The following is a 27586-nucleotide window of genomic DNA, read 5'->3' as shown; positions in this document are numbered from 1 at the left end:
CCAGAACAATAGTCTACATAAACCTCTCTTGCACTATGACTATTTTACCATCTGTGGATTTAGTAGTGCAAAAAGGCAGTTTGCTGCATTGTTTGTAAGCTAGACCACTGAGCAAAAGGAAGAAGAGAGATCTGTATTTGTTTACATAACTGAATTAAATTCAGAAAGCATGAACCAGCTCAAGTTCCTGTTAACAAATCTGGACCAATAACATCAACATTTTTCAAAGGCATTTTAAAAACTATTACATACAACAGAATTAAAATATAAATGGAGTCAGTCTGAATAATCCTTTGCAAACTGTCAGTAGCCCAAACCCCAATGTAATGCATTTTTATGTGTATTCAAACACAGTGAAGTGCCTTACAACTGTGTCAAAATTCTTTTTTGCTACATGCCGTTTCAGGAGAAACTCTAGCCCACAGAATGGATTTATAGCAATTCTCAAACATCTAATATGAGAAACCATGCACTGCAAAATATAAAAGTAGTTAACTTAGGGACCTTTTATACTTTTATCCTAAAACAATTAATATGAAATAAAACAGCTAACAAAATATCTTTGAAATAATTTAAGTACTGTTAGAGGAATTAGGCAAGGAAACACTCCAAGAGACAAATTAGAACAATCAAAGAGTGCTCAGTATCAAAACACAAGGCAGTCTTGTTTGCAAAATGAAAGGGCTAAGAATATTCAGCAAATGTAATGATTTGATTAGTTTAGCATCAGTGGGTACTTCATCATGGGTAATGACAGTGAATGGCCTTAGGTGTCTAATATTTGTTTGCATGCATTCATTGCATTCACCATGACAACTTCTTTGAGAGCATAATGTATTGTATATATACAAGAAAATGATAGAATATAGTTCCAAATCACATGTCCAGGATATTGTCTTCAGAGTAAAGGAGCATATTGTTAAACTGTGCTTTTCAAACTCCAGAATATTGGTGCTGATTTTATTTTAATTACTGAAACAGCTAATTTTCAGTTTCCCAGAGAAAAAACTAATGCTATAAAATTTCTCCTATTTTACTCCATAATAAATTGTAAGGGAAAACTGTATGTTCTTTAGGACTAGAAGGAAAAAAGAATCATGATTCTTTTAATTATAAAGATATTATGAGATGCAATTACATTAAAGTAGTGATTATAACATAGTTTGCTTTATTTTAGTGATTTGGTGTGATAAAATGGTAACACTACCTTTTTTGAGTTGAGCTGTGATTGTGATGAAAATACTTTGCAACATATAAACGAAGCCTAGATTTACTCTCTGAGAATGTGGTGGATATGAACATGACTACAACAGAGTTCAAACTAATAACATGACTGCGCAAAATTATTTTAGATATGAGCAAAGTGTTCAAAACTGGTGTGCTGCATTATCCTAATCAGTTTAACTTTATTTTGAAAAATGAATTTATGACAATATAGTACAGAATCATTATGCATTTGACCTTATTAAACTGGAGTAGAAGCAAATTGTATACCATTGACCTTCACCTTGGATCACTATGCAGATGAAAGAAAATAATTGCACTAGTAAAAATAATAAAATGGATGCACACAGCTCTGCAAATTGAATGGACTTTGGCTCAGTGCTATTAGCAGTGATTTAGCCTATAGAAATGGAGTTTTGTAATTAACAGTAAACGGGGACAAGAGAAAAAATACTAGTCCACTGTCTGCCTTTAAGCAAGAGTGGATGGATGCAATTGTATTAGCAGCTAGTCGTTATAAATATTGAGATTGGTTTTAAAGGCTGGAACAGAACAAATGCAGGGTGAAGATGGAAATTATGGGTAGAGGCCTAGAAATAATTGCTTTTGTATTCAAATGAGGCCAGTAACTAAGGAATCCCTAACTATTAACAAAATCAAGAAAATGGAGCTCTTGATACTTGCTGGCTCTGTGACTTTGGTGGAAATTTGACTTAGGCCCTGTGAGGAAAAAAAAAGAATGACTGGAAAGATGCCTTCCCTGAGGTCAATGAAAATATTCAAGTCTTCATTTTGTGTAAACAGCATATTAGCAACTGATGCTGCTGGGCAGAGGAACAGGTTGTGAATGCGTGCATGTGGTCACTTAGGTGGAAGGATATGCAAGCCTTCTTGTTCCAGAGTTCATAAACCAGCAATTCCAAGACACAAAGCTATTGCAAGGCTTGGCATTTAAAATGACACAAATTCTCCCACAGCCACTTGAGACTTCATTTCAAACCTATTATTCAACAAAAATAATATGTTGCATGGTTGTTGTTTCCCCCCCCCCTCCAGTTGCTATTCTTTCTTCCAGAAGGGATAAAGAGTCAAGCTCTGCTTTGTCCTATTAATGTAATTAGTATCGGATTGATGTAATTGAGAGCAGAATTTGTCCTGCGCTGTTTAAATTAAATGAAAACTCCATCAGGCTGATACTTTTATATTGCAGTGTATTTTCATTACAACATCATTTAATTCCCTTTGTGATTTCAGCCCTTTATTCCGTTCCTCATGCAGAGTATCACTCTGATACCATCAGTCAGGTAGGGCATTTTACTGCTTCCTTCATAGAATTTGGTTATTCGCAAAAGTAACAAACACACACAAAAAAGGAGGGGTAGGGAGGGATCTTGATGAACATTTTGTATTTTGCATTTAATGCTGCAGTATAAGTGACAAGATTTCCTAACACAAGCATGCTGAGAATATTTTTTGTGGCAAAGCAGTGCCACACAACGTTATCTGCACAGCTGTTAACATGAAAGGGGGATACATTGGCAGTATAACTAATACACAGTTGGCCTTCTTTGCTGGAGTAGTTTCATGCCAAACACATGAAGTTTTAATTATAAGCAGTTTGAAATATTTATGCTCTTTGCATTTCCTTTTTCTTGTACAGAAACAAGATAAAAGTTCTTTTGAAATTTGATGACAGGAAGTATTTGATACCAACACCATGCAATTGTGGTGCCTAGTTAATTAGTCTGAGTGAATATTTATGTTGTTGGGTTTTCTATTATTGTATTCTCCTCTTAGTGATACCTTAAGCCAAAAAGTGTCATTGTTCAAAAAGACCTGAAAGTAATAATCCTCCTCTCTTCCTTTCTTACATCTCCTCTTCAGTCCAAAAGGACTCCACTATGGGAGTCAAGCACCACTGCATGTATGTGGTTTTTGGAATGAGATCCACAGCTCAGAGTTGAGTCACTTAAGCATCCCCTTCAATGCATGTGTTTGAAGGTACATTTAGCATCAAAGGCCTTTTTCCGCTTTTGAGCACTCACATCAGTTCTTCTAAAGGCTTAGCTAACTCACCACAATTTTTAATATCACAGCTGGCACCATAATGCTGTGGTTACCTTTGTAAAGATGCTTTGTGGTTTGCAGAGACACACAGAAAGAGATAGGACCTGGGGTTTATCCCCTTTTCAGCCTTGAAGCTCTCCAGTACGCCAAAACAACTAAAACTCATTGGCTTGGAAAAGGGAAAAAAAAGAACATTATATTCTAGAGTTGAATAGGAGACAAGACATGCATTCTACACCAAAATGTGCTGTGTGTTTTTTTTCTGACACCCCCCCCCCCCCCTTTAACTAACAACAATAAAAGTAAAATATAGAAACATTTTATCCCCTTTTCTGGAGAAATAACTAGTCATTTAACCGAGGCATGTGCATATAATTATACATATACGTACACACACATATATGTACATACATGACATCTTTTCCTGTTTTATTTGAATGGTTACTGTGCCTCTTGCGAAGCCCACTCACATAAGACCCCATGGGGTGGAATCTTGAGTCTGCCAGCTGGATCAGACCACACAGGAAAAATACGTGGAAGAAAACTTTAGGTGCACAGATCGTTGTAAATTCAGCAGAATTTTTGTGAACTTTTATTAAAGTGATGTACCTAGATCTTTCATGTATTTGAACTCATCTTTACAATTGCTCCAATTTTCAGAGCAAGTACCATAAGGTAAAAAGTGATTCTTCTTCATTTTTTCCCTCTAGTAACATATTTCTAGTCTGTGAGAGTGAATCAGTGCTTTCTGATATGTACACGAACAAGTCATCTAAGATGGGGAAGGAAAAATATGATGAGAAACAGGGAACTGTTGAGGTATCTGGCAATTGGTGGAAGGAATTTGCTTAGACATGGAATTAAAAAAAAAACCAAACAACAAAACACCCCACACACAAAATCCAAAACCAAACAGGAATATGTGTAAACTAACAGAGACTTAACTAATTCTAAACTGCAGCTTTGCAAGATGGAGAATCTACCACTGAACAATTAATTACATCATGTAAGTTCAATAGCAATCCCATTTTCTGTCCTTCATTAAAGTAACATCAGAAAAGTGTCTACACAGCAGATTGAAGTGTACTGTAGCCATACCTGAGTTTTAAATGAGCTGGTTTGAATATTGGGAGTCCCTGCCAAGTTTAAGGTAAATGAATCTTCCTGATATCTGTTTTGTCATGACTGTGCAGCTCTCGTTACCGAGACTAGCTCAGATAACATTAACTTGGTATCTTCTATCTACATTATTTTCCATATTTCAAATATATACAAAATCAATCTTCCTTTTTTTCAGTCAACCAAGAAAAAGTAAGCTGCTTATGGTACAGTACAATCAAAATGTTTCTTTGCAAGTCCCACACCTCTTATCCACCTTGGTCCCAAGGTGCATGCAGTAGTAGCATTACCTGAGTATTTATCAGATCTCTTGAAAGTTGCTGCCTGATAAGCATGGTTTTGTTGTACTTTGGTTTTGGTTTTGTGTTGTTTCTTTTCTAGCAGTATTCCAATACTACCATGTCCCTTACAGGTGAACGCTTCCTCCATTTACATTGTCCTCCAGGTCGTGTATAGATTGCAGAATTTTACCATCTCCCTTCTATCTTGCCCAATGGCTTTCTCTAGCTTTGAGGCTGGGTGTTACTGGATGTCCAATGGCATGAATGGGATAGACAGACTTCTTGACAACCCACTTGATTAGCAAGGATTTGAGTATTTAAATTTGGAAATGGAATGAAGAATACTGTTTACAGTTTCACTTCTAGATTTTTTTCACTGATTGTTCAAAAGGGTAAAAAAAAGAGCAGTGAACTGGCTAAATAAAAAAACAAATATACAATGACTATGAAATAAAAAAATCAAAGAGAAGGAGGAAAAAAAATATTAGCAGAAACTGGTAAATACAGTTTACCATTAATACCTCTTAAAAAATACGGTTTTCTTTCATGTGTCTGTACCCTCATTGAAGAAACATTGCCACAGTATCCAACCAACTGCAGTGCCTCAGCCTAAAGCATCACCTCTGCACTACGGATTTTCTTGCAGTAAGACTCTATTGCCTGCATAACGATGTGTGCAACTGGGCGATCAGTCCCATTTGTGATTGCTTGATGATTTCTTTATCTCACAAGGACTTAATCTCTTAGTTTTTTTCTGGCTCATAATGAAGGGGTTTTTTTCAGTGCTAATTAAGTAACTTTTTTTCCTACTGCCTTCAAAAGTTTTTTTTTACTTATAACATATGAAAAAAGAAAAAAGTGTCACCACTGGGAAAAGGTTTACAAGAACCATCATCTTTTCTCCACCAAAAGGATTCAGAGGACCAATTAGTGATACACTTCTCTAATAAAAAATGTTGCTGTATAGCTTCATAGAACACCTTCCCAGCCCAGAGCTGTGAAGCCCACTTGACTGGGGAAGGAAAAGTACTAATCAGAGAACTAATTAATGAACATTTATAAGGGCTGTAAGCAATGTTATATATATGACATTGCATAGGTTGAGCATTTGACTGAAAAATAAACCTGAACCCCTTGGATGAATAATCAGGATGTTATTATTTCCTGATACATGTTATATCTTAAGGCAGCTTTCTTCCCTTTTTTGCTTAGTTGTCTTTAAAATGAGTCAAAATCTTTTTATTTAATTCCAAAATAATTATTTAAAGTTTCATGAGGCTTGATAAATTTGATTCCCTTTAGCTAGCAGTCCACACTCCATGACTTTGGTAGCAAGTTATGCTCTAGAGTTAGAGCCTTGCAGGTAGGAAGCCCAATTAGAGGGTTTCCTAGAGGGCTTGACATGCTTGAGTGCCCCACAGTGTAAAAAGTCTGGTAATTCCTGTGGTGCTAAATCCTTCAGCATGCTCTTTTCAAGAGGCAAGAACAACACATCAAGAAAATGATGTTGACCTTCTGCCTTGCAGGCAACCTCAGAGACAATATGTTCCCAGTAGGTGAATGGGTCCTCAAGGTGAAGAAACATGTTCCTTCTCAAGATTTAAGATATTAATAAGTGCCCCCTTACAACCTTTATCTACAGGCATCATTTTAAGCATCTGACTTTTCTTTTAATTAAAACTCCATTTGCTACATGTAGCTGTTTAAGTCTTGCAGATTGCAATATTTTGTTGAACTCACAAATTTATAACACAAAAAATACGTTTGATTATGCCTTTCATTCAGCTTTCTTATATTTCATAATGCTGGTACAATAAGACACAATAAAACATGGTACATTGTTTGTTCCTGTACCATTGATGTGAAAGCAGAATACAATGAATATAAAAGACACTCTGAGCAAGATCATTGCAGAAAAGCCTGAGGCTCATCATTTCTTTTAGTGGTTTTGCTGTAACGATTCATAGAAGTTTGATTTTTAAAAACGTCCCAAAGAGGCAGGGTTTGTAGTTTTGGGGGATTTTTGTGTGTTTTTTTCTTTTTTCTTTCTCTCAGATTTGCAAGAGATTTTTCCTTTTGAACAGTGCCTGATAATCTGTGTTGCTGTAGCCTTTCAGGCCATAAAAAAAACACCTGTGCGTGTAAAGCCATATACTTTTCCAGTGGGATCATCACCAGGAGCAACTTTTCACATGGTTCAATCTGTGTTGCTGCATTAATACAGCAGGGACTTTGTTAGTGCCAGTTGAATAGAAGTTTTATACATGAATATCCATTAGGTCATAGATTGAAACTGCTAAATTATTTCATAACAAATACTTTTAGATCATAGTGGTTTTGGGCCATGGTCTGCCAAGTTGGACTTGATTTGAAACGGCCACCTTGTGATTCAAACCTCTTTATCCTACTCATTTATTTCCAGTGGTAATACAGTGGTGCACAGAATATCAGGTTGTGCAGTTCTGGGGAGGGCTTATTTGATACCTCTTAGGTTCCCCATCTGTATTTATTTTTTATGTGGAGTACAGTGCCATAGAAACAACCCCACTGTGTATTTTAGTTTGTTGTTTCATAGCAGTGTTTCAGAGTAGTCTTGATTCTGCCACTTGGTGGAAGAAGTTTTCCACCACAGAAGTTATCAAAACCCCTCTTTTAAATGCATAAGCCTTACTAAGTGGAAAGCATTTGCCTATTTACCTGACATTGGTCATACCGTAAGTGGTTTTGGTGCTCCTCTTCTGTGATTAGAGAAAACGTCTCTTTCAGATGTGTTATAAAAATCATTCTATAATAAAACACATTAATCTCAGGAGAAGTACTGAGATGGTACAAGGATGTATTCATTACACAGAAGGTAGATAAAAGATAGAGACTTCTATGTTCCTTTTGAAGGAAATGCTTTATTCCTAAAAAATAACTTACTCTCATTTTATGAGTCTTATGGTGGCTTAAAGGTTAGGGGGTTTTATACCCCCCCTCTGTAATGGGAACGATTACACACTGCTTCTCTGTGATCATGAAGGTTTAGTATTCACTAGGTATTGTATTGGAATTCAGCATATTTTTTAAATGCTGCATGTAAGTTGAATGTGCCAGCAGAATTGAATTAAGGTCACCTATCAATGAAAGTACAGTTTACTTTTACATTCATGTGTAAGATAAATCACACAGTCTTATACCTGGTACATCATACAAAATGTGTTGGTTTTCTCTGGCTTGTTTTCTAGCTACAAAAGAACAGAGTCGTCAAACAAACTAAAATGAAATTGTCCCTGGTATTTTAATTTCTCAGCTTTGTAGCCTGGCAATTACGTGTTAACCTGACTGGCTTAGCATTGTGTTACATCAGTCATAAAAGGTTGAAACAGGTTAGATGTGCTCATTTCTATAACCAGATATCCCATTCACATATGCATTCTATCCAAAGCAATTACATAGTTCATTTGATATGAAACTGCATTTGTGTTGCTGTGTTTCTACTTTATTTTGCCTGTGGATAGGGAGAAATGGTTGTTTTTTCTGTGTATTTCCTCATCCTGTGGTTAGCAGCTTGTATATGCCTCCATAATTTATTTGAGGGGGAAAAAATATTCACAAAATAAAGATAATGGTACTTCCAGAATACAATGAGGAATTGTTAGCTCTGGCAGTAGAAGCTGTGTTATCCAGAGTGTCTGCCATAAATATGCATATGTCAAAACTAAAAGGGAGTAAAACTGTAATTCTTTTGAAAATTGTGTATTATTTCAAGCTACAGTCCTACCACTTGGAATAAAGAATTTGGACCTTCTCATCTTCACAAGAACATCTTCCCTTGTCATGGATATGGATGTGTCTTCTCTAATATGATGGATGTGGCACAAGATGTTATTTCTGCAAGACCTGGACTTTGTGTAGTAGACTTGGATAAGAATTCAGCTTCTGTAATAAATTCTTGGGTATTATTAACATTGGCATAACTAAGGATCCTTTACCATTACTATGTGACACTAAGCTCAACAAGAAATACTGTACATTTTCTATCTTAGCCTTCTCTTAGGTCCACATTATGTAAGGGGGTTGGCCCGGGGTATAACTGGTCACAAATCAAAGCAGTACCAAGAACAAGATGCATGTGCTCCAAACAGAATACCAAAGCCAGGGATGAAGAATGAGTTTGGAGTCTTCATTATTGCAGAAATCTAAGTGAGAAGTCTTATACTTCATTTAAGAAGTAGCCATGGGCACTTGATGATATATTAGAAAAACTTCTGAATTTTATGTGAAAAAGGAAGATTTATTTGGTCTTTATGCTAGCATTTTACTTTTGAGCATCTGAGGAGTTTTGACTAAGTTTAAAGAATGAAGCCATTATTATTTTAGGCTTATCACTCCAGAGCAAAGTTCTGAATTCCTTGCACACCAAACTGACAAGCTTCTGCTGAGATCAGTGAGAGTTTCAGGTGCATAAAGAATGCAAGATCATATGTTCCAAATAAATGTTTGGACAGAGTCACTATGCGAGACTACTTCTTTTGTAAATCCTTTTGTCTTAGTTTCTACCTATAACCTGAATTCTCTTTTTTCCTTGATGCTCATTATTTATGAAAAATGCATCAAGCTCCATTTGTACCGTTGAGCACTTCCAAGAGATTTTATTAGACATTTTTAGTGCAAGGACCATTTTGGAGAATATATGTGCTCTTATATTCAGTACTTGCTCTAGTTTCCCTTCCTGGCAGTTATGACAATTAGTCATAGTCTTCTAGACTGTGGTTAGAAAAGAGGAAATAAAAACACAGGGTGAAATCTTGACTCCATTGAAATAGAAAGGAACTCTGCTACTGACTTCAGAAAAGCCTGTTCCTCCACAGCACACTACTTTTTGGTTCTTGCTACAATGACAACTGCCTCATGTGCTGTCAACTCATTCAAAGTCTAATTTCCTTCTGAAGTCTTTTTTTATTAGAAATTCAGGTTCATAAAAAAGTCAGGTTTTAAAAGCAATGCAAAGTACACCCCAAAGTGCAGCAGGAAAATTTTATTTGATTTAACAGTGTTTGAAATACTTTCAATTCTGCACTTTCCAAGCTATCAAATACGAATCTGATACTCACTCCTAAGAGAATTTTACTTATGCTGCCTTGGTAAGACTATTTATCTGCAAATTCTTTGTGGCTGATCACGCTTACCCTTTGTCTCAAGCAGTTGGTGAGTAGCTCCAGAGGGGACACCTTCAGCACTGGATCATGGGGACATCGCAGAGTGCAGGAGCCTCATTCCTGAATCACCAGAGCCACCAAGGGCGTCTCAAGTCCTCACCAGGACCTGCCAACAACCAGGCAATTTTTAATTGATTTGATATTTGGAATATTTTATTATATTGTCAAAAAAATATTTTTAGGAATATTAGGATTTTCTACTAAATAATACTTAGGTGGAAAATCCCCAATCAATTTTGCTGATATCTGAGTCTACAAGTTGACTGACATGACTTCACAGATCTATATGGATATGCTCAGCTCCTGGGTTTTCTTTTAATTCAATGCAGTCACTCATTTACTTCTCTACGTATGAGAGTCCTGGCAAAGCCTACTCTTATCAGTGAGATTTCAGCTGAACTTAAAGTTGACATTTCATTTTGCTAAATTTAAGTCATATTATAAACTTTCATTGTTTTGTTTTTTAATACTCTTGTGCTGACAAAGTAACATAAAAATAGCTACAGATACCTGCCATAAGATTGTGTATTAGATTTTTTGCCTTTTCTCAGTGATTGCCAAGATGCTGGCAGGCAGTAGTTTCACATAATTTCCATCTAATGGTTTGATATCATATAAAGAAGAAAGGAAACTTGTAATGAATCATAAAAGACATTTTTATTATCCAAGAATAAACTGGATGCAGTTATTGAATGAGACAGTTCAGTGTTATTGTATCCTAGAAAATTTCACTGAAACGTAGCTAACAGCATCTAATGCCCACAACTAAGCATGAGTAGGAATGAGATTTATGAAGCAAAAGCAATAATAAAAATTCTGAACTTTCTGGATTTCAAAAACACATTGAGATCAAACCTGGATTCTGTTTACTAAAAGAATTGCAGCCTTAAGTCTATTTGGCAGCACCTTATCTCTTATAGAGAGAGAAAAAAAAAAAAAAAAACAATAGAACTAACAAGTCTGGCTTATCATGAATGACCAAATGTATGATTCCTATCCTAGCATTAAAAGTGAACACAGAGCTGTGACACAGGGATTGCATTTAATCTAAAAGCAGTGACTTACATAGCTGCAGGCATATTGTTAAAATTTAGCCTTTTATCACATCTCCCCTTTCCATTTTTTCGATTCTAATCAAAAGGTTCATTGATTTTTCTTGCCTATGGTAGGGAGAATCCAATACATAATGAAGAAAAAAATGGTCTCTTAAAAAAAATAATCAGCTAGTGCAGTGCAGCGAAATGAATGTGCAAAAAGTTAAGACCCTCACTTCTTCAAGGGAGCAATTCTTTAAGTATTACTTGGTCACTGAAGTCCACAGGACCATTCAAATGAGTAAAATTTTAGACTGAATCTCAACTTTGAGCTTGCCATCAAAATTATTTCTTACCAGCTATTCTGTAGTATTACTCAGTAAATTCACTCATGGGGCTGTTTGCAGAAGTAGCAATACTACTTACAAGTTGAGTGTAGTTACCCAGGTACAGTATTTTATAAGGACATACAAATCAGCAGTCTGCTCAGAAGAGCTTATGCTTCTTAGACTGAGAGTGAAGTATCTTGGTGAGGAAAAAGATAATAGTTTCAGAGAAACAGTATGGAGGAATTCGGGTAATACTTTTTGCTAGGACAGCAATATCGTGTAGGTTACCTTCAGCTTTGCTTTTTCATAACACCAAAACTTAAAAACCCTCAAAATCTCAAAGTATTTCACTCAACTCTAAAGAGTATTTCAAAAGACATCTTTTGACCTTATCAACACAGTTTTTAACCGCATTGATAATTCCATGGTTGAAAAGAGAATGGCTTTTAATTCCAGGCACAGGTGGTATGAAAAAGGATTCTCTCATCACTAATGTGTGCACTTTTCATCTTGCCTTGAAATATTGCATACATGAGAAAAAACTAGTTATGGAAAACTCCCAAGAAGCTGCAGTCACATTGCTTACATCTACACTGGTGTAAATGACTCTACAAGTGCTGTAAAGTCGCACAACTGTTCATTCTATTTTCAGCCTTGGAATACTATTATCTAGCCTAAGACAAAAATGATTTCATTCTTCTGGTTCTTTCTCCTGCAAAGTTGAGATGGATCTCAAATATTTAAGTTACCTATAAGTGCTTATAAAATCATAACACAATATTAAAAAATAATACTATACCATATGCTCAGCATTATTTAGCCTTATAATGTATTATTTTTCTATCCCTATTCCTGCTCTTGCTGATATGGGCAAACAAGTTATGCAGGCCATGAATGGAAACCCTTTTTCATATGTGGGAAGAGTGAATGAATGGGTTTTGCTCTGTCTTATAACTCTGACTCAGCTCCAGTTCTCTCCCAGAAGTGTTACAAAGTCTGTTCTGGTAGAAGACCTCAGATAGTCACACCTTACCAGTTCAGGAAGCATGGGTGAAAAATGCTTAAACTGAAACCATTGTATCCTGGAAAATTATCTCAGAGACAGGATACTGGTATCACGTGGATAGCAGATCTTATCCAGCATAACAATTTTTAACTTTCTTTGTTCTGTTGCACAAAGTATCAGAAAAGCCAGATCCTAAAATCCATAGAAGACGTAGTCTTGTCTTTTCATTTACTCTGTAAAGTGCTATTTGTACATATGACCCCATAAAATGGCTCAGTAAATGGGAAACATAATTTTCAGATTGGCATCATTCTTATAAATCAAAGCAATAGAAAAAATAGAACTGTGTCGTTGCAAGGGATGAGTGGGGAAAATAAATGCTATACACATAGTTACTTAGAAATATAGGGGGTTGTTTGACATGATGGATACTGTGCTTATGATGAAGAAAACAGCTTTTTTAATTCATGGGTATGTAGTAGGAAAATTGCATAAAGTGAAAGAATAAGGTAAAAACTATTTCGCTCGTTCTGACGGCTCTTGATGTATTGATTTACATTAGCTCATTTTGTGTATATTGCATGATAATGAGACTTGTGTTTATTCATTCATATACTAAGCAAAGCATCAGAATTCAAAATCAGGTATGCTTATATTTATGAATATAGTACTGTAGTAAAGCAGCAGCTACACTAAGCCATGTACTGGAGAGAATTGTTACTAAGAAGATCCATTACATTTTTATAGAGAGAAATCATAGATCCATACTTCACACACTTCTGGACAGGCATTAACAATAAACTAGATAGGAAATCATTCAAAATGACATGAAGAAAAATAATTGTATGATCACTAGAGAACCTTGAGCAGACCGAGAGTTATATTTGTAAAAATTACAATGAGAATACATCCTTTACAAGTGTCTTGTAAAATGAAAGGTTTAATATCTTTGTTGTATTTTGAGCACCTCGTTTTTCTGGTGATCATTTGAAAATGTTCAAGTGATTTTTAGCAACTCTACTCCTAGGGAAAGTTCTTTTTTATTATAATTTTTTTGAGCTTTGAGAAAATGATAGATGATTTTCACGTTTGTGACAGGGACACGGGAAAGAATGGGATAATAAAAATTGGGAAATTGCTGTTTATTGATAACATATCTCATACATACATCCCACTTTCTTTATTCTTTTAGTAACCAATGAAAGAGAGAGACATGTTTACATACACAGCTATCATCCAATTTTTATAAAGCTCAGCAGCTGTTCAGTACTGCGCAGCTATTGTGCTTTAGTCAGGGGCAGTAAATTAATGTTTTGACTGGATCTGCCAAATGCTTTTAGCTAATCAAAATATGCATATCTGAGACTTTATATGGACAGGATTGTAACTTCTGTTTGTGCTAAAAATTCAGAAAATTCTTTCACAGCTTCAGGAGGCTAGAACTGTGTCATGATGTCTCAGCTGGGATGACACACAACTATGGGACTGCTTTATGCCCAGTGTCTTTCTGTCTGATGTCTTTCAGCATCTTTCTGTTTGGCCTGCCATGGCCCTTTCCAGTTAATGAGACATTCATAGAAGACTGAATATCTGCAGCTGAAAAGAGCAGGAGACTTATGGAGAAAAAAAAAAAGAAAACAGTAATTGTACTAATTTCCTTATATAAACATATGCCAATATTTTTCTCCTCTGTGTGCAGGTTGCCCCCTTATTGTTTATGGGAACTCCATTAGGAGAATAGGTCCTTTGGTGTCTACAGTGCTTTTCCAGTCACAAAACCAGCTTGTGCATAAAAGTACTTGGGTATAGTATTCTCAGTTCTTATTGTTTCCAAGGAATATTCAGAAAAAATGTTTATTTACATGCCTAAATGTAATTTTCTCACCTAATCATGTGATTGTGGGTAAGTTTCGGAGGTAAAATTCTAACTTTGAGTTTGGGTAAGAACCTAACATCCTCTGTTTGAAAATATGAGAGGAATTTGAAAATGGCAACTAAAACTCACATACAAATACCCATAGTATCCACTTCCTAGAAGAGTTAACAAAACAGTAGGATCCAGGGATCCTGTTCTCTCTTATAGACTATCACACTTGCCCTCATTTTAACCTCACAACACTCCAAACTAGGACTATTGAAGTCAACAGCACTGAAGTCAATAGCTACAATGAATTGCAGTGAGGTCAATAGCACTATGCTACTGTAAAATTGGCACAGCCATGAGAAGAATCTGTCTTCGTATCTTTAACTGTCAGCTGTTTCTTTTCTTCTACCTCCATCAATTGACAATGACTATGTGAGACTTAAACTCGCAGGAAAAAATCATCTAGTGCAGACGGAAATAAAGGAAAACAGATGGGAACAAAGGAAAGTCAGTCTTATAAATCTCTGCTGAGACAGGTAAATAAGAAGCTGCTTTACCAGAAAGGTGATCATAAGTCAATAATGAAACTTTTTTGAGGCTATATAGACAGTGTATATTAGTTAACTGCTGAAGAGATTGTATGATGGAATTTCCAGTTGTGGTTTTATAAATGTGTATGTGCTTCCACTCTTTTTAAACCAGGATACCTCTCTGAGCAACTTTTACTTTAAACTGCAGTAATTCTAGCAAATTCTAGCAAAAATAAACAACAAATTCCAGAAAATAGGAATATACAAATCTCAAGGCATATGAGTAATATTGACAGAGTTTATAAGTAAACAGCTCCAGAAAATAACTTGTTAAAATCAGAAGTAAGATAAGAGAGAATAAAAACACACTTGTGTAAAAGAGGTGGTTTGAGAAAAGTAATTCTGGTCAGCTTATGTCATATGTCTAAAAAAATGGCTGATGAGTATGAGCATCTCCACATGATTTATGGACAACTGAAGTCAATTGGTTATATTAGAAATATTAATGCTTTATAGCATTAACGTAATCTCGTTTTCTCCATCTCCTTCTGCTCCCCCAACTCTGGTGTCTTTAACATATTTCTCCAGATACCAGGGATATGCTGGTGGTTGCTCTCTTTAGGTTTTTAAACAGTACACCGCAAGACTTGCAGGGGGCAGGTCACTACGCCAAGTTTTCCTTTTGAAGGTTAGCTAGCACTGGGAGCAATTCTGGTATATGGATGAGGCTACATTGACTTTAATGGAGTCAGTTCAGTAGGTGATGGTCTAACCTAATCTGTCAACAAGAGGTACATAAGGATCATAAGCTCTTTGCTATATTTAATAGACTTTCCAATTGTTATATACTAGGAGCATTAGCAATTATTTTTGTACATGTTCATATCATAAATTCTGTTAAGAAGGATAGATTTTTCACCATGAAAATGACTGAGGAAAATTGCTCTAGTTTGACAATAATTTCTGTGATATAAAACGAAATATGTGTGAAACTTTCAGAAAGTCTATTCTTTGTATGCAGTTAAACTATTTATATGGTCTATAATTAATATGTTCGGTGATTTTGGTAAAGAGGCTTAGCTTTTAATCCTTCTCAAAAGATAAGACATCACAGGAGCGAAATGCAAATTTGAGGCCTTATTATATGTTTGTACAATAATTTCAAGCACTTTAGGACTTTTCACTGTGGACGAGAGAAAAAACAAAAAACAAACAACATACCCCAAACCAAAAACAAATGCAGAAATCTCCATAGGCTAATGATTATATTATTAATGCAAGCAAATGCCTCAGCACAATACTGAAAGAATTAGGTATAACAGCAATTCAGTACTGTCTAAACTCGTGGTGCAGCAGATCAGAAGGTGATGAGATACATTAGTTTCATGTAGGTGATTTGGATCTCTAATAGGTGTAGCAACTAAATGCTGTAAATCCATTTACTTAAAGAAAAAACTTCCCAGATTCAGAGGCTGCAGAAGTCCCAAATATTGTTGAACTGCCAGTTTCATTTCTAACAAGGTTAGAAAGAGAGACAGACAGACTCCAGAGTCTGTCATGCCTTTAGCATCACAATTTGCATGCAAAGAAAAGATGGCATGATTGTGGTCTGCAAAGTGTATGAAGCTAGTGGCCATACACTCAGATAAGGGATAAAAGGAGGACAGAACCAGAGCAAGCTCTGAAAGCTGTGAGAGATGACGTCTGATTGTTTCAGGCATTTCCACTGATACATTTACTCAAGTTTTGGAAAGGTGTCAAGATTTCAGACAGTGCTGCGCATGCATTTTTCTGTGATGTACACATAAGTCGTTCACTGTTGTTGAACCTCAAAGTTCAACAGTAAATCTGTTTGTAGAAATAGGAAAGCTTCTCAGTGAATTAATGAATCTGATTTTGCCTATATAAAGCTCTATATAACCATATTCCTTTCAACTATTTCCCTTGGCAAGCATATTGTCTAAAATATACCTCCCTGCTTACCATCCCTTATGCAGAGGTCCTGTTGATCACAAGTCAGACCGGTGCTGAGAGGCTCCCTCCCTGCTAACTGCATGCTGCTTGCGGAGGAAGAGAGAAAGCCAGAAAAATAACTACTGTCTTACCCTGTCTGGAGAGTGAACCTGGGTCCTGAACTGCTCCTATTAGCTGCAGATTTTCACGTAGGAGTTTAAGCTGTGAGACCTCTGTATCTCTGTCAAATCTATATGAGGTTGGATAGTGGATGCAAAACTTGTTTGGTAGGGATTGACAGACTAATAAGCAGATGGACGTCTAGCTTGTGTAAACCTTATTTTCTTAGGAAATAGTTCTTAAAATGTCCTCAGGTTTTGACTGTCTTTAAAAGCAAGTCTCTGATTTTCTCCTTGAAAAGTCTGGTTTAATATTGAGCACGAAACAGGAAGAAAGTCTTAGGAAAAGTATCTATTCTATGAGGTTTCCAAAGATGTTCTCCAGATTCAGGAAGGTTTCTTTTAATAAGCCCAGGTTGCTTGGATAACCCCAGGTGATCACTGAAACTTCAGAGAATTTGAAGGTTGCCCATCTTTGAAATGCTTTCTATCTTTAGTGAAGGTGATGGTTAACAACTTTTTTCTACAAACACTCCATAATTTTGAGTTAGTTAATAGTTCCCTTTTCCTGTGATCATTTAGTATGAGGAAGACTGAGCAAGACACCATATATATATTCGGTAAATACAGATCCACAACTACAGTCCATGTTTTGCCTCTTAACTTCTGTTGTACACTAAAAAAATATTATGTGGCCTATTTTGTGTTACTGTGATAATGTTTGCTATTATCAATTATGTTGTGTGTGTTTTTTTGTGCAAAAAAGCCAGGCATATTATCACTGCAGCCAAGTTCTGAATGGTCCTGCTGAGATTATATCCCACAGGCTAAAATATCATTCATTTGATTTGAGTTCTGCAAGCCTCATTCCATCAATCTATGAATCAGTCATTCAGTGGCTCTATGCCACTAATTAAGACACATGGGGTAAAATAAGAAGTTTAATACGTGAAGAAAATAGGAGCAACCAAGATTCAGCCATATGATAAAATGGTGACTCAATTTGCATTAAGCTGTACATTATTAATATTTCTGAAATCTAAAAGACATATTTGCAATACAAAATGTATCTACATAAACCAAAAAATTTCAGTTGAAAATCTTTTTTTTTTTTTTAACAATGAATACATGAATTAGATGCATAGTGTTCACACTAATATTCTATTCCCTGGAAATAATCTATGCTACAGAAGAATTTTGTTTCACAATATGCAGGTGAAAAGTTACTATACTTGTCGTTCTAGAGAACATACCTCCCCTAAGAGCCTGAATAAGAAACAAAAACAAGCAGCTGTCTACATTTTGGCAACATTAGTTTGAAGAGGGTTGAAACCATTTTAGTTTCACTTGAAGAGATTCTACATCCCCTGTGTTTACTTTGAGGTTGAGACTCAAACTTAGGAATACAAAGGAAGCCAGCACTGGACTGGAAATGTTTATTAATGTCAGGTCAAAAAACAGTGAATTTTATTCAGTCTTTTTGCTCATGATCATTGAAATTATTCTTCAGCAAACGACATAACTTCCTACAAAACAAATCTCAGTCATTTGCTAAAAGGACTTATTTAATGAGTAGCTGCATTAAACTAATTTTGGAGAATGTCCCAACCATGTCATTTTCATTCATTGCTTCTGTCTTTACAAAAAGTATCTATAATGGTACTCTGAAAAACTATTGTAAAATTAAAGTTTTTTGAATAATTTTGAAAATCAGAAAGAAAGAGATTATAAATTCAGCCTTGTAAACACTGGTACTGTTGGAGAGCAGTATGTCCTGTTTTGAACACATTAATAAGTCTTGTCACAGCAAATTATATTTTGCCTATTCGCGTTGCGAATAACTGCAGCTTTCAAGAATGCAGTAAGTAGTGGCATATTTTTGGTGACTTTCTGCCCTATGCAGACCAAACCTCCTGACTTTTCAGGTATCCTCTCTTTACTTTTCCATTTCAGAAAGGCTGCCAGATTCATAGCTCATTCCAAGTGCAAGAAAACAAGCACCTGCTGTTTCAGATTGCAGCTACTTCTGTCTGGCCCATTAACACATCATAAATTGTGTCTTCCTTAGGATGCCAGAAGAATGCCAATCATCATGAGAGCTGTTTTATTTCTATTGCTTTAGACGACTGACTTAAGAAACAAGTCTCTCTTACATAAGAGTTCTGGGCAGTAAAGTAACACAATAAAATATATGGAAGTGGTTCTTTTTATTCCAAATTTCAGTCAAAACTCCACACTAAAAAAATTTTAAAAATTGACGGCTTTCAAACCAGGTGAATTGTGCTTGATAGTAGATTTTTAAATATAGATTTCACAAAGTTTTGCCATTAGACTGGCCTTTAAAATTGTCCTTTTGATTGTATTCACTTTCTTTTACCTTGTCTTTAGCACTACCTGATGTAGTTTCATTGTACTTTAAAAAGACACCATGTTCTGTGAACATTTAATGTCAAGAACTCTCATGATGGCCACAGGACTGACGACAGACACCATCTTGTCAGATACCATCTTGTTCATCGCCCTGGGCTGAGGTACCATAGCTACATTTACACTATTCGTCCAAGCAGTATTTTAAAGCTTGTAGTCTAAGAGATTTGATAAAGCACCTTGGTAACCTCTCTCACTGGTTCAGTAATCTATCTGGACAAGGTGATTCAGTGCACCCTCAGTAAGTTTGCAGATGACACCAAGTTGGGCAGGAGTGCTCGTCTGCTTGAGGGTAGAAAAACTCCAAAGAGGGTTCTAGAGAGGCTGTATCAATGGACTGAGGCCAACTGTATGAGATTCAACAAACCTCAGTGCTGGTTCCCGCATTTGGGCCACAACAACCCCATGCAATGCTACAGGCTTGGAGAAGAGCAGCTGGAAAGCTGCTTGGCAGAAAGGGACCTGGGGGTGCAGATTTACAGAGCTGAACATGAGCCAGCTTGTGCCCAGGCAGCCAAGAAGGCCAAGGGCATCCTGGCCTCTATCAGCAACAGCGTAACCAGCAGGGCAGGGCAGTGTATCTGGCACTGGTGAGGCTGTACCTCAAACCCTGTGTTAAGTTTTGGGCCCCTCCCTAAAGAAAGACATTGAGGTGCTGGAGTGGGTCAAAAGGAGGGCAACGAAGCCAGTGAAGGGTCTGGAGCACAAGTGTGATGAGGAGTGGCTGACAAAACTGGGATTGTTTAGCCTGGAGAAAAGGAGGCTCAGAGGGGACGTTATGGCTCTCTACACATACCTGAACGGAGGTTGTAGTGAGGTGGGGGTCAGTCTATTCTCCCAAGTAGCAAGTGATAGGATGAGAGGAAATGGCCTCAAGTCACGCTAGAGGAGGTTTAGATCAGATATTAGGAAAAAAATCCTCACTGGAAGACTTACCTAGCCCTGGAACAGACTGCCAGGATAAGTGGTTGAGTCACTGTCCTTGGATCTATTTGAAAGACACGTAGATGTAGAACACAGGGACATGGCTTTGTGGTGGACTTGGCTCAATGATTCTTAAGGTTTTTTCTAAACTATTCTATGCTTCTATGATTTTTTCTTTTCTTTCAGTTTTACACTTACAGGATGATAATTTTATCAAAATACATTTCTATTACTTGTTTAAAAGAATTATTAATGAAAAAAGGCAATTTTTTATCCCTTTTACTTCTTTCTTGTTCAGTATATTGTACGCTGGTTACAGTGTCAAGAAGGAAAAGATTGGTTTAATGTAATTAGTTCTTCATATATCTCAGCTGTTGTTATCACCTAATTATCCCCCAGCTGCTTTGAAATCATTTGTTAAGAATCCATTCTCCCCAGATAGCAAAGATTTTTAATTTTATTTAATCAGATTTTACCAGATGTATATTTAAGAGCACATCAGGGAATTTTATGGAAAATTTACACCACATTACAGCACATAGTGTTTTGGAAATACATTCTGTCTTAAAATTTTCATTATGCAGAACTACATCATTGTGTACAAAGAACATTGACAAAATATGAGAATACTTGTGGCAGTTTAATGTGGTTTTTATTTTTATTTTTAGGACTCCTGTTAGTGCATTTCCTTTTAACAGGTGTTAGTGTACTAGGCTTTCAGCAAAACAAATTAGTGAGGAATTTTTATTACTTTTATGGGAATCATAGAATCATAGAATAGTTAGGGTTGGAAAGGACCTTAAGATCATCAAGTTCCAACCCCCCTGCCATGGGCAGGGACACCTTACACTAAACCATATCACCCAAGGCCTCATCCAACCTGGTCTTGAACACTGCCAGGGATGGAGCATTCACAACCTCCCTTGACAACCTATTCCAGTGCCTCACCACCCTAACAGGAAAGAACTTCCTCCTTTGAATTTCTGTGAAATCTTTTACAATTTTAACAGGGAACATGTTTCCCCCACAGCATTTTGATCACATGTGAGTATTTCAGCAATGTTGTCTTCACAATGCCCGGTAGCACAATAGAGACCACAAATAGTGGTCACCATTTCTTGAAGTGTACAGTATTTTGTTCTTGATGATCCTTCCAACCCTTCCTCCCTTCCCCCCCCCCAATCCCTCTCTCTCACAGTGCATCTTAAAAAGAGCTTTTGCTTACTGCAAGGAAATAGTGTAAAGTTCAACAAGTTCTGTATCTCTTGTTATCTGCACACTCATTGAAGTGTTTGTCTTCTTTTCAGGCTCAAGGACATTTTCTCACTGTGTTGAAATGTCCTTCTGGTGGCTGATTACTTTGGCATCTTCCTATTCCATTTCTGGCAGGGTGTCGGTGTATGTTTTTGCAAGGATAAGTGAAGTTTCAATGAAGTTAAATGAAAAGAAACACAAGTTAGTGAATTGTTCAGCTTTGGCTTCGTGGTCATCCAGTTAAACATTAAGATGCAAACGTTGTCTCGAATATTTCAGAACAGCTGAACTAAAATGATGCAAACAACTCTAGTGGTTTGTCAGGTACAGCACTGAGTTATTTTGACCTTCTGTTTCTAAATTTGCAGCAGCTCTACATTTCCTATATGGTAACCTGTATCATAAATAAAACACAAAGAAGACATAGAAACGAATAATCTATTACATTAAATTCTCTTTCCTAAGGTATAATGATTACCTGTGATCTTTCTTTAATTGAATCAAATCTGAATTTTCACAGCCAATAATATGTTCTATAAATCCACAATCTAACAATAGTTTGATTTTGTGTGATTTAGTATCTTTACTCTTTAAAATCTCATTTTGTTGTTTTGTTATAAACACTGCAACCTTCTTTCAAGGGTTGTTCTTCAGATGGGACTTGGAACATCCATATGATGCAAGCGGATTGTTATCCCTTTCCTTTTGAAGCATGAGCGGCAAAGAATCAACAGGGTGTATCAAGCACTAAAATCATGTAATAGTCAACCTACCTATATTCAGACAAATCCTATGGGTTTTCAAGCACTTTTAGAGAGGATATGGAAATCATTACATTGGGAAAGCGGTAGTTATTGCTATTACTTTCATTCTGGATGTATGTTTCAGTAGCAATTCTGGGCAACTTTTTTGACTGATTAACTCCCTAGAGGAAAAGGCTGTTTACATTTCTTTCCCCAACATGAAGAGAGACAAATAGTAATGTGTTTTGCTGGTTTTAATCATAGCTACTGAAGTTTAATGGCTGTATACATTGACTAAAACTACTGAACTAAAAGTACATAAATGAAAGAAAATGGAAATTACTTTCTGCAGAAATTAAATCCAGAGCCAGAATATATCTAAGGTCAAGAGGTTGATAGAAATATGTATTGAAACTTCACAACACAAGTAATAAGAGAAAAGTAGTAATATCCTGTTCTTTTAAAGTACCTGAAGAGTCTCTTTTAAATAAAAGCACACTGTTGTGAGGGGGTTTTTTGTTTGTTCTGTTTGTGGGGGTTTTTATCAATAATGTGCATAGCAAGGTAACTTTCAAATCTTGTGAGAGAAATAGGATGTTGTAGCTTGGAAAGGGTTGGTAGACAGGAAAATAGTTACTTGCTCAGTGGCTGGCAATGTCTGTGTTGGGTAGTCTGCAGTACCCCAGTGTAGGTAATCCCAACAGTGACCATCCCATAAATGTGTCAAGGTAGAGATGTGAGCTCTGTCAGACCTTTAATAGAATTAGTAGCTTCAGATTTTAATACAAGGTTTTATCTGTGTAACTGTAACTGGGTCTGCCATCTACCCTGCATTTGTGTATACACACAATAACATCACAGACTGAGATTGTACTAATTTCACCAGTGTATTTAGGGAGTGCACGGATATATATGGCTTTCTGCATTCCTCTCTTTCTCATCCATTCCTAATATCAATATGGTTTGCTGCTGTCTCACACTGTGAAGTGATTATTCTGCAGTGAAGCTCCTGGATTTATCTGTGATAGCTGTCTGCACATACCAGCACTCTGTTACATAATTGCTCCAATTATTGGCATTGTCTTCGAAAAGAAATGTAGGCTTATTTTCAAATGTGAGCTATTTTAGCATAAGCAAGATTTCTTGCTTGGAAAAAAGTTGGGAAAATATGTGAACACTAGATAAATAAATTGAAAATATGGGATCATGCAAGCATTTAAAATTAAGTCAAATGAACCCAGACAGAGTGAGTCTGTATCAAAGACTGCATAAGGGAATGTCATTAATTTTCACATTTGCAGTAAGTTCTCCATTATTTTCCTTTTTTAAAAATGAAAATCATTTATCCAAATATAAAGTGCCCTATCTAATGGATTTGCTTCCCTATGAAGAGTGCCTTTGTTAATGTAAAAATTAAAACAGGGTAGTAGTTCTAAGAAGCTCCAGGAATGAGGTGGTTAAGGGATCTATGATCTTTCGACTCTAAAGCCATAATTTGCCCTGGGTGCTACAATCATCAACTGAAATCCACACACTAACTTCATGTCACAATGGCAGCATTTGTTCAGGGTAACTAAATAGTGACAAAGCTGTTCATGCTATTTCACATTAAGCAACTCTTTTTATTTTTCTCTCCCGTTGCAACCTATGAGTGTTCTTAAAGGGTCATTTTATGAGACTGGTCACTAGGGAAATGCTCTATGCTCCATGGAGAACCTGCAAACAGAAATTCAGGGGCAAGAGGAAATAATTTGCTTGAAACTTGATGCAGCAGTAATTATAAGTAGTTGAATGATAATTCAAGTTGAGCTATGATAGCTGACCTACAACATCTTTGTAGTGATATTAATGCTGGAAGAAGCTACAAAGGTAAGATCATATGGATATAAGATTAAAGGGGAAAATACTTCATATGCATTATGGGAAAAGAGGAAATTTTCATCAGGGATTTAAAAAATACAGGTTTGTCATGTATTGGAAGTCCCTGTGCTGTATCAATTCATTCCTTCTCACACTTCCCAGTATACCTTGCCCGCTCAAGATATCAAAAGTTGTCCTAAGCAGCCTCCACAATTCCTCCAGGTAAACACCCCTGAGTCCCACTGCAGTTGGGGGTGACCAAAGCTATTACAGAAGATAAACTTGGACTCCATATAAAGAGCCAAGCCCCCAGGCAGTATTATAAGGAGCTCATCTAAATGTAATAAAGTCACTGTGACAGTCAAATTGTTCAGGCTACAAGTTTAAGCCAACAGTCTGAAGTCCATCTTCAAGCACGTAGTCACAACTGGTGGCAGCCTGGACCATGTTACCCTATGTAGTCCCTTTGATCTTGTAACCTTGATTCTTCCTAAGGCAGGATGTGGGATGACCATGTCGGAACACAACCACTGCTGAGACCATTCATCTGTTAAGCAACAAACTCTTAAGTCAGATCTACTATATAGTCTTGTATAGCTATATGCTCAAGAAAATCTTGACAATTAGCAAGCTTCAGATACCATGTAGTATATAAGAAAAGCCATATTTAGCCAAGACATAGATGTATCTCTCAAATCACTTCCCATTACCCCTCATGAGTCAGTATTGCCTTCAAGGTAATTTAACTCACTGTCTTGTCTTCCCTGTTGATAAAAAAAAATAATCTCTTCCTCTGAGACACCTAATAGATGATCCCCTGAAATACATGCCTAAATAATTATCTGTCTAGAAGGCTCCCTCACACAGTGAGTCATCAGTCACTGTCACTATAAAGGGCTTGTTCTAATTTTGAGACCCTCATTAGAATTAAAATATCAAACAATGTATATGCCTCTGACAGCTAGTCCACCAGATTGCAGCAGCACTTCTGTAAAGCAAGAAGAAAACAAAAACAAGTGTTCTGAAGCCACGAATCTTGAACATTCAAAATTTTCAGCACAGAGCACAGAGTTCAAGGCACAGAAAACCTGACTGCAACCCTCTTGGAGGAATTTTTGCTTACTAATTGTCTGTAAGCAGGAGAGAAAAATGTTGAGAAAAGCAAAGATGCAAAATATTGTACTCCAGTGCAAACTTCATCAGTACCTCCAGGGAAGGAACTGACTGTAAGTTATTAGATATAAAAAGCAATAGTTTTTCTTTTTTATTATTGTTGTGAAAGAGGAGTTACATTTGGGATTACAAGTGCTCTTATAGGATACTTTATTGATTCCTATGCAGACTAGCATTGAAGAAAAAAGGGTGAAAAATAATCGAACAAGACTGTTGAGTGATTTCCAGCTTCCACAAACAGCTGAAGTCAGCTTCTCATACTCTTTCTCTTAACTGTCTTTGTATTGGATTTCTTTTAGAAGACATAGATGTAGCAGGCTAAAATTAGGAAAAGTATCCCTTGCAACAAGGAAAAACTGAGCTATGTATGAGATTAGAAACCAGAAATCAAAGTCAGAGTGGGGAGGGGGGAAGCAAACTACAAAGGATTGGCATCTCCATAGAAGACAACTGCTATTTGTGCCTAATCCCAGTCATTAGGGAAAAATGCTTGGTTTGTAGGGCTTCTCTAAACAATACATCAATTCTTTGAAAGGAAATCTGGTTTTTGACTCAAAAAAAAATTTGAACTGGAAATGTATGCTGTAAAGCTTTCAGAGCACAAACCTCAGTCTGTAGATGAGAACTGTTGGTAGTAGAATTATAGACAAGTCGGGGGGGTCCCTAGAATATGAAAGCACAATGCAGAGGAAGGTTAGGGTACAACTAGAGATGTCACATGTGTGGGTTTCCTGTAAAGAAATAAGCAGCAATCATGAAAAAAGGAATTATGCAAGCATAGTTCTAAAAGTTAGTTTATACTAAATATATGCAAGCTGCATAACCTAGTTTATATATATGCTGCTGTCTCACTGACTGGATTAATTGGTTGCACAGAGCTTTACATGAGCATAGCTGCTCCTGTCACAGAGGTACCTGTGAGAGCAGGCAGGACCTCCCTGTCACTGTGGGCAGAAAAAACACTGGTTCTTCTTTGCTAGACTGTGTCTTGGCTTTGGACTCATCTGTAACTCAGATGACATCAGCAGGACATCGTGGTAATTTTCTCCCCAGTGTCCACTGTTTAATCCCAGTGTGAGAAACCCTTCTGTTTCATGTCTATTACACCAAGTTTTAAAGCTATCTTTTAAGCTATTTGACAAGGGTTTACCCAATGCTGGCTACCCACAGAGGGGCAAATGAGCTGGCACTTTGCTTAGATATTTTGGCTATGCAAACCCTGGAAGGATGTCCTGGTGGCTGCTGCTGTCAGCAGTGGAAGGGTCAGGGTGTGCAGGTTGTTCTTTCTTGGTGGGTCACCCATCCCAGTCCTTCTTACCATCCCTCTCAGTCCATCTGCAACGCCCTGCCCTGGAACTCCCATTTCAGAAACCCCAAGTGTATCAGACAGTACTTTACTATAATTTATACATATACAACATCTACATTACATATAACTATTATATAAGAAAACAGCCAGAATTAGTTACTTTTTAACAAGATCACTTTTCTCCTTGTTGCAAAAAGTTAGGTTTACATGAAGATTACCACTAGTATGATCCACCAGGGAATTTGTTATTGCTTTAAAGAACAAAATTACAGAGATTGTTGCAAGTTTGTCTTGTGTAGTATTTGGGTCAATGAGTGCATGATGCCACCAGGGTCTTTGAGTCATTTAATGACATTTACTTTGCTGGGCTCCTTTTGGAAGCTTCTATAATATCTTATATTGAAAAAATAATTCCTAATTTTTCCTTTTTACAATCCAGGCAAATGTGGCATCCAGCTATCTCTGATTGCTATTAAACACTGCAAGCTGCCAGCCCTGTTGAAAGGTTTGTGAAGTTTCAGCCAATTCTGAATCCTCCTGTAACTTTTTTGGGTTTATGTGGAAATTGTGCCCAATCAACAATGAATGTGAATGCACAGCTCTGGGCAAAATGTGGATATGTAAATGTGTCCGCACTGATATAAAGAAAAATGTCCACTTTAGTCCCTTATAAGGTGAGTTTGATACAGCTGAAATATACAGGTATAAAAATTATGATAAATTACTTCTTATTCGACTAAATTGAGAATTAAGCATTTTTCTGTATTCTATGGCTGGATTTGTTTTCTCCTGTTAACATTTCATGCGTACTCGGGCCTGCATAGCACAGAAGTGGCAAACAGAGTGCCATCTCGTGGTTAAAGAAGACCTGTACCCGTTACAAAACATGGACTCGGCTTTTCTCCACTCGTTTAAATGGCACCACTTACAGCGTAGAAATATGACCCAGGATAGCAAACTGCAAGTACAAGCATTTGGTGGGTTTTGACACTCCTTCCCTTCTGATGCACAGCAACAACCCTATTGAAAGAGTACCGGAGGGCAGATAGAATCCAGATATGTATTTCCCTGGTGCATATAATTTTGAATTAAGCTGGTGGTAATATGTAGTAAATATTCACTTGGTTGGTTTATTAATAGAGAACAATTTCCCATAGTGGAAAATGTAC

This window comes from Pezoporus flaviventris, unplaced genomic scaffold (assembly GCF_033815535.1).
Source record: "Pezoporus flaviventris isolate CSIRO_AGI_PZ_B2104156 unplaced genomic scaffold, CSIRO_AGI_Pfla_v1 ptg000005l, whole genome shotgun sequence".
Taxonomy (NCBI): domain Eukaryota; kingdom Metazoa; phylum Chordata; class Aves; order Psittaciformes; family Psittacidae; genus Pezoporus; species Pezoporus flaviventris.
Note: the sequence above shows the minus strand (reverse complement) of the source record.